Raw genomic sequence first — 8,090 nt, 5'->3', positions numbered from 1 at the left:
AAGCTTCCATGAGGTACATTGGCCAGGAATCTAGGGCCCCCTACATGGAAGACAAGAATTCTACCACTGAACCAATGCCCCCTCCTTGGTTTTCTAGGGCTACCATAACAAAATACCACAAAGTGTGGGTGGCTTTAAAGATCAGAAATTTAATGTCTCACAGTTCTGGATGCTGGAAGTCCAAATTCAAGGAATCAGCGGGGCTATTCATACTCTCTGTCTCTATTATAGGGGACGATACTTCCTTGTTTCTTTCAGCTTCCAGCAGACGTGGTTGTTTTTGGCATTCCTTGGCTTGTAGACAGACCTTCACATGGTGTCATCCCCCTGTTTTGTGACCCTGACTCCATGTCTGTTCTCCCCTTTTATATGACACCACTCAGAAGGGATTAGGAGTAGGACCCCAACTCCAGTATAATTTAACCGATTATATCTTCAGTGAAAGACCCTATTTCCCCAAAACAAGGCCACATTCAGAGGTACAGGGGTTAGGACTTCAATATGTCTTTTAGGGGGACACAATTCAACCAATAACAATCCCCGTTTCTATAAATGGCATTATCATTCTCTCACTCTCACAGGCTTGAAAACTTAAGTAATTTTTGACTCTCTCTTTCCTTGTTTTCCTCATCTTGTTGGTCACCAAACCAACCAAACCCGTTGCCGTCAAGTCAGTTCTGACTCATAATGACCCTATAGGACAGAGTAGAACTGTCCCTGAAGGTTTCCAAGGAGCAGGTGGTGGATTCAAACTGCTGATCTTTTAGTTAGTAGCCAAGCTATTATCCACTGCACCACCAGGGCTCCTGTTAGTCATCAGATCCTGTTAATGCTCTTTGTAAATAATGCCAGCTATATCCTCTTTGCCCTTCTCTTCTCCCTCCACATCACTCTAGTTCAAGCCCTTATTACCTCATGCCGGGAAAACAAATTTTTGAGAATTTTAGTCTCTTACTAAAAGGCGTTTGGGGTTCCCCATTATAATAAACAATCCAAATTTAGCTCTTTATTGTAAATCAGCCACAATTTATTTCACACCTGACACTTCAATCTTAATTTCCAATATTTCCTACACAAATCTTCTGTTTTAGTCAGACGAGTTCCATTGACGATTGCTGAAAATACCAAGCACAGTCTTTCTTTTTTCTATCTTTGATATTTTCCTAGCTTCTTCCAGTTAAATAAATCTTATTTAGAATTTCTTTTCTACACTTGTTTTTTGTAGAGAAAAATGCTTGTCTATTTTTTTCCAATGTAAACTTCTCTGACACTCCATCACACTTATTATATCATGAATATGGAATTCATTACATATACTGTTTTGTAGAAAGGCAGTAGAGTGTAGTAAAACATATAGACCCTGGAGCCAGAGAGCTGGGTTCAAATCCTGGTGCTACCACTCACTATTTGGGTGATTTTTGGCACGTTACTAAATCTTTCTGTGCTTTAATTTCCTCATCTATACATTAAAGATAAAAATAACGCCTATCTCACAAGATTGCTGGGAGGATTAAATGAGTCATTACATGTGAAACAATGCCTGGCACATGGTGAACGCTACATAAGTGTTAGCTATAATAATAGTAATAATTTGTTTTTTATGTGTATGACATTTCTCCGTAACTGATTTGTAAACTTTTTCAAGTCAAAGATTTCCATATATCCCACCTACCTGGTACAGAGGAGACTCACAGAAAGGAACTATGATGCAAAGTTTCATAGTACTCAGGAGACTAGGCATATGAGATTAGATAAGTCTTTCAACTTTTTGGAGACCCAATTTCCTTATGTGTAAAGTGGAAATAGTTATTTCTCATATTTATATAGTATATTATAAAGTTCGTTTGTGTACAATAACTTGTTTACTATCTGCCTGCCTACCTCACACATGAGATAATTTGTTTGAAGCACCTTAGAAACTGAGGCATACAGATGTAAACTATATTATTAAGGTGCTCAGTAAGTGTTTTTTGATTGAATGGCGTCAAATGCTTGTCTGTCTTTTTTCTAATGTTAATCATATAAAAGGAATTTGAAGAATTTCTTTTTGATGTTTTTAGTCAAGAATGCCCCAAACTTCTCATGAAGCAACCGCTCTCCTCTTCATTCCAGGGCAGCTTTCTTTCTTTTAGTATGGCAGGTGGTGAATGTGAACAGAGGCAGCTGGTTCTATGGTGTGCTGGTGCCTGGAGAAATAGTAGGAATTGAAGAAATCTCTTAAAATAATGTGTTGTTAACTCTTGTTCCATAGAGTTTACTTTTTGCCTGTTGTTTATCAGGATGATCACTATCTCTTTTCGGAGGTAAAAAGAGAGGCTAGATTTAGAGAAAGGGGAGAGGAGTAAATCAGATATAGAAAACCAAATAATCATCTCAGGAGAAAAGAAAATCAGAAACTGGAAACTGACATAAGAACGATAAAGGTATTAGATTAAAAATAAATAAACAGTGGAGCCATACAAAATGAATATGATTTTGGGGGGCAGGAAACTGTCTCATTTAGTCTCTGAGAAGCAGAATATTATTGAAAACATTGTAAAATATAATGAGTACAGAAGGGTGTATGATATGGCCAGCTGTGGGAATTTCTGGGCTGGCTTCTGTGGTAATTATTAAATATCCCTGCTTTCATTGTGTATTCAAAGTAAGCAACCATAAACTTGTCTCTCTAAGAACCGCAGGATAAGGCATAAGAAGATATTAAAATACCAAAGTAACTATGGATATGGGAGGAACAAAGAAGAATTCTTGAAAGTCTCTGGGTAAAGATAAAAGGCAAACAGAATAAAGAAGATCTCACAGCAGGGGCCTGTGACAGATCTCCAAATCAGGAAGTCAGGGAAGATGAAGTGGAAGAAAACCAAATCTCCACATCCAGGGAGATGGTCCATAGATTTCAACTACCCAGTTAACTTTCAGATAACTCACTCAGGGGAGCAGAACTGGAAACGTATAAAACATAAGTTTAATTCTCTCAGTAAATGATGCAAAAAGACTAGGGAGAATTTTTGAAAAGTCTAACGTTATAAGGAAGATTTTATAGACTGCCTGAATGTCTTAAATAACCTGGAGAGGAACAATCGTGGATTAGCCAAATTCTAAGTATGAAAATTATTACAAAATGTCAGGAAATCAAGATTAACTTGCCTATAAATTTGATTTATATAGATACGTATGGAGCCTGGTGGCACAATGGTTAAGCGCTCAGCTACTAACCGAAAGTTGCCAGTTCAAACCCACCTAGCGGCTCCTCTGGAAAAAAGACCTGGTGATCAGCTCTTGTAAAGATTTTTAAAAAACCCGTTGCTGTCGAGTTGATTCCAACTCATAGTGACACTATAGGACAGAGTAGAACTGCCCCATAGGGTTTCCAAGGCTGTAAATCTTTACAGGAGCAGACTGCCACCTCTTTCTCCTGTGGATCAGCTGGTAGATTTGAACCACTGACCTTTTGGTTAGCAACCAAGTGCTTAATCACTGCAACACTAGGGCTTCTTATCTGTAAAGATTATAGCCTAGGAAACCCTATGGGGCAGTTCTACTCTGTCATGTAGGATCACTATGAGTTGGAATTGACGCGACGGCACACAACAATACCATATATATGTGTGTGTGTGTGTATGTATGTGTATAAGTTGGAGCCCTGGTGGTGCAGTGGCTATGAGCTCAGGCTGCTAACCAAAAGGTCAGCAGTTGGAATCCACCAGCTTCTCCTTGGAACCCCTATGGGGCAGTTCTGTTCTGTTCTGTAGGGTCGCTGTGAGTCGGAATTGACTCGATGGTAATGAATACGTATATATGTGTATATATATATATATATCTCCATCAAATATATGTAAATATATATGTGTGTGTATGTATGTTTTTTGAAGAAAGAAAATGATAGATTTGTGCCATAACAAATAAGAGGCAAGGGATTATCTTTAATATATATTTAATGTAATTGCCTTATTGGCGCCCTATTCTAATATTAGATTCTGGAAACTTCTGTGCATTTGGGTGGTATACTGGTTATTTATTTTTATGTAGCAAATACCTGAAATTTAGAGATTTCTTATCGTCTTATTTGGCTTGTTCACAAGGTCTCTTGAGACCAAGGTGTGGAATTCACACAATGTCATTTCTTCCTCATTCAGCGAAACCAAGTCCCAAGACCAGCCGACGTATTTTAAGGGGCGAGAAAATTGACCCCTGCTCTTAATGGCAGGAGCTAAAAAGAATTTGTGGCCATTTTTAATCTATCATAGGTATTTAACTCAATTGCAAAGTGAGATATGCAAGAATTTGACTCAAATTGAAAACTCAAATTGAAAAAGTGTTATTATTATGTGTGTGATCCATTGTCCCTTCCTTGCTTCTCCAGAGTCTTCATCAGGTGGAAATTCAGGACAGGATGATGCAGGCATACTGAGCCAATCGGTAGGGTGTTTTGGGTCTTGGCCAGTACGTAATTGTACCTTGCAATTCAGTATCTCAGGCATGTGTCTGCTACCAATTCAATGACAAAATGCTCTGAACTTCTGAAAGAAAGATTTTTCTGTGTGCTGTAAATCTTGTGGTAATATTTCTCATTAGTTCAAGCACTGATGCATAGTTCAAAGGAAATTTACATTTCAATGCAGTAAGGCAAGTTTTATCTTCCTAAATCTTGGTACCAGAGGGCCTAAAGAGAAGTAGTCAAGCAGAAAAAGAAAAAAAAAAAAAAGTAAGTTTGAATTATCTTGTTATTCAGCTCTGTTACAGCCTTGCTGGAACTCAACAGTGACAATGGGCCTGAGGAATCAATGGCCACTTGTATAGGTACCTCTCGTGGTGGCTACAAAATGTATCGTTTCCCTTCTCAACATGCACAGATATGCCCTCTCCTCACAGCCTGATAACATTTCTATAGTAGAAAGCTCCCCGCTCCCCTCTGCCCCTCCTCCCCATGCTTATTAGCTCAGGCCTGCCACCTGATCTAAGCCGGGCCAATCAGTTTGCCTCTCTCATAAACTAGAAATGTTGAAATGGAAGAAGCAGGATTACTGGAAGTTGTTGGTAGCTACAGTACATAGCAGCACTCTGGATGGAAAGCCCATAAACTCTTGCTAAGGAAAAGCATGAACTGCCCTAGCTCTTGTCCTTTCTGGGCCTTGGTTTAATTCTTCCTTAGATTCTGTGAGATATCCCAGTATTCCTCCAATACATTCTCAGTTTTTGCTCAACTAATAGAGTTAGTTGCTGTGGTTGTTGTTAGTTGCTGTCTAGTCAATTCTGACTCATGGCAACCCCATGTGTTACAGGGTAGAACTGCTCCATAGGGTTTTCTTGGCTGTAATCTTTTTTTTTCTAGTATACTTTAGATGAAGATTTACAGAACAAACTAGCTTCTCATTAAACAATTAGTACACATATTGTTTTATGACATTGGTTAACAACCCCATGACATGTCAATACTCACCCTTCTCGATCTTGGGTTCCCTATTACCAGCTTTCCAGTCCCCTCCTGACTTCTAGTCCTTGCCCCTGGGCTGGTGTGCCCCTTTAATCTCGTTTTGTCCTATGGGTCTGTCTAATCTTTGGCTAAACGGTGAACCTCAGGAGTGACTTCATTACTGAGCTTAAAGGGTGTCCTGGGCCATACTCCCAGGGTTTATCCATTCTCTGTCAGGTTGGCTGTAATCTTAACAGAAGCAGATCACCAGGCCTTTTCTTCTGTGGTACTGCTGGGTGGGTTCAAACCGCCAACCTTTTGGTTAGCAGCAGAGTGCAAACTGTATGTGCCACCTATGATCTTAGTTTCTGTCACTTATTATCAAAAGAAACTTCACTAACAGAGGATAGCCACAACCATGCCTGAATGGTTAGATGAAAATAGTTTATCTGGGTGCCATTTCATTCATTCATCCACTCATTCATTCATTCAGTGGACAGTTATTTATTAAGGGCCTATCATGTACTAGTCACAAAGATAGGCACACAAATAAGAAAGGAGAAAGGGTGGGGAGACCATCCTGCAAATATATAATGACACTAAATTGTGATAATGTTCTAGTAGAGATATCACAAAGTGATATGGGAGTACAGATAAAGGTATGAATGAACTCTCTGGGTAGGCTGGGGAACTGGGGTTAATCAGCTTGGAGAAGGATATAAGCTAAACAGAAACTCCAATCTCATTACCTTGCAGTGGCAGCAAATGAAGAATTTCTACAGAGAGACGGAACACCAGCTGTTCTCAATATCAACTCAGCTCTGCAGAGTAGAAAGTGATTTGAACAGCAGCATGAGAGACTTAGATTATATATGGAAGAATTTCCTGACAGTGAGGGTTGTTAATGTTGGGAGGTTGTAGAATCTTCTCTTCTGGAGGTTTTAAAAATAACATGGCTCTTCATCAGCATTATTGTGATACTGTCTAAAGGTAGGGAGATGGAAGATAATCACTCAAGGTCTTTTCTAGCTTAGAGAATTTTAAAGCTCTGTCATTTTTTAGGAAACATTTTTATCAAGTCAATGAAAAACTAAAATTAGAGGCAGAAAAGTCATGCAAAAAATGGAAAAATAATCAAATTATTAACTCCTTTTTGGGTCAGGAGTGAGGAAGAAGTGAAGAGACTAAAAAGCTTTGACATTTGTTACTTTAGAATATTGTTCTGAAATCACATAGTCCATGGGTTGTTCTAGAATTCCTAGAATGGGCCTCAACTTGTTGCCAATAATAGAGGGTCCTATCATTTCATTCTAAACCCAGAGTCCTTTAGTTTCCCTTAATTAGCTCTACAGCTAATCTAATCTTGTAGAATACTTTGTATATATTTATAAATTTCCTTTCAGTGTGAACTTAAGCAAATTTATAGAATAAAAGAGTCAAATGAACATTAGCTACTTACATCACTCAAAATTTACATCTGTCCTTTTAAAGGTTAGTTGTCTATGTTTTACATATAATCATTTGAATTCTGCTTTTTTCCCACATGATTAATTTCATTTATACTCTTTCATGTGTTGGTATATTCCCTCTACTTGCCATATTTAATAGCCCTGTAGTTTGTCACTGGGAAACCATAGATTTTTATATATATGAAAAGTGACATAGCAAGAAAGAAGTGGGTGGACAGATGGGAACAACTGTGATGGGATGAAATCATCACTGCTTCCAACCTGTCACTAGTGCTTCATGCTGTCCTCCAAGGGCTTAGCCAATCCTTTCTCCTTTCCTCCCTGCCTCCCTGCCTTTCTCCCTCCCTCCCTTCCTCCCTTCCTTCCTTCTTTTCATCCTTCCTTCCTATTTTCCCTTTCCTTTCTTCCTTCTGGGGCCCTGGTGGGGCAGTGGTTAAGAGCTCAGCTGCTAACCAAAATGTTGGTAGTTCAAATTCACCAGCCACGCCTTGGAAACCCTATCAGGCAGTTCTACTCTGGGGCATAGCGACCCTATAGGATCGCTATGAGTTGGAATCAACTCAAAGGCAATGGGTTTGGTTTTCTTCCCTCTAATTAAGGAGACAGAAACCCTGGTGGTGTAGTGGTTAAGAGCTACAGCTGCTAATCATAAAGGTCGGCAGTTCGAATTCACCAGGTGCTCCTTGGAAACCGTATGAAGCAGTTCTACTCTGTCCTGTAAGGTCACTATGGGTTGGAATAGACTTGACGGCAACGAGTCTGTTTGTTTTTAATTAGAGAGACTAACATGGGCTTAAAATTAGAGCATGTGTCCAGATTATGATAAAACAGTTAGGTGCTATCCAATCAGTTCCAACTCATTGCAACCCTATGTATAGCAGAACAAAACACTGCCGGGTCCTGTGCCATCCTCACTATTGTTGTTATGCTTGAGCCCATTGTTGCAGCCACTGTGTCAATCCATCTCATTGACAGTCTTCCTTTTTTCATCGACCTTCTACTGTACCAGAAGAATGGGGCATCAAGATTGGAGGAACACTCATTAAGAACCTGTGTTATGCTGATGACACAACCTTGGTTGCTGTAAGTGAAGAGGACTTGAAGCACTTACCAATGAAGATCAAAGACCACAGCCTTCAGTATGGATTACACCTCAACATAAAGAAAACAAAAATCCTCGCAACTGGACCAATAAGCAACATCATGAT

General features: G+C 39.3%; 1 long non-coding RNA gene across 1 annotated transcript in view; it reads left to right on the top strand.

Moving 5' to 3' along the window:
- Positions 1–6,173: 6,173 nt before the first annotated feature.
- Positions 6,174–8,090, top strand: part of LOC111820995 (uncharacterized) — a 3,273-nt gene continuing 1,356 nt past the window's right edge. The window contains exons 1-2 of the long non-coding RNA XR_002824477.1: positions 6,174–6,403; positions 6,817–6,904. This is a non-coding gene — a long non-coding RNA (uncharacterized LOC111820995). The remainder of the gene's footprint in view (positions 6,404–6,816; positions 6,905–8,090) is intronic.

Source organism: Trichechus manatus, unplaced genomic scaffold (assembly GCF_000243295.1).
Source record: "Trichechus manatus latirostris isolate Lorelei unplaced genomic scaffold, TriManLat1.0 scaffold00058, whole genome shotgun sequence".
NCBI classification, from domain to species: Eukaryota; Metazoa; Chordata; class Mammalia; order Sirenia; family Trichechidae; genus Trichechus; species Trichechus manatus.
The sequence above is the reverse complement of the archived record's forward strand: the minus strand, read 5'-3'. Positions and strand labels throughout refer to the sequence as shown.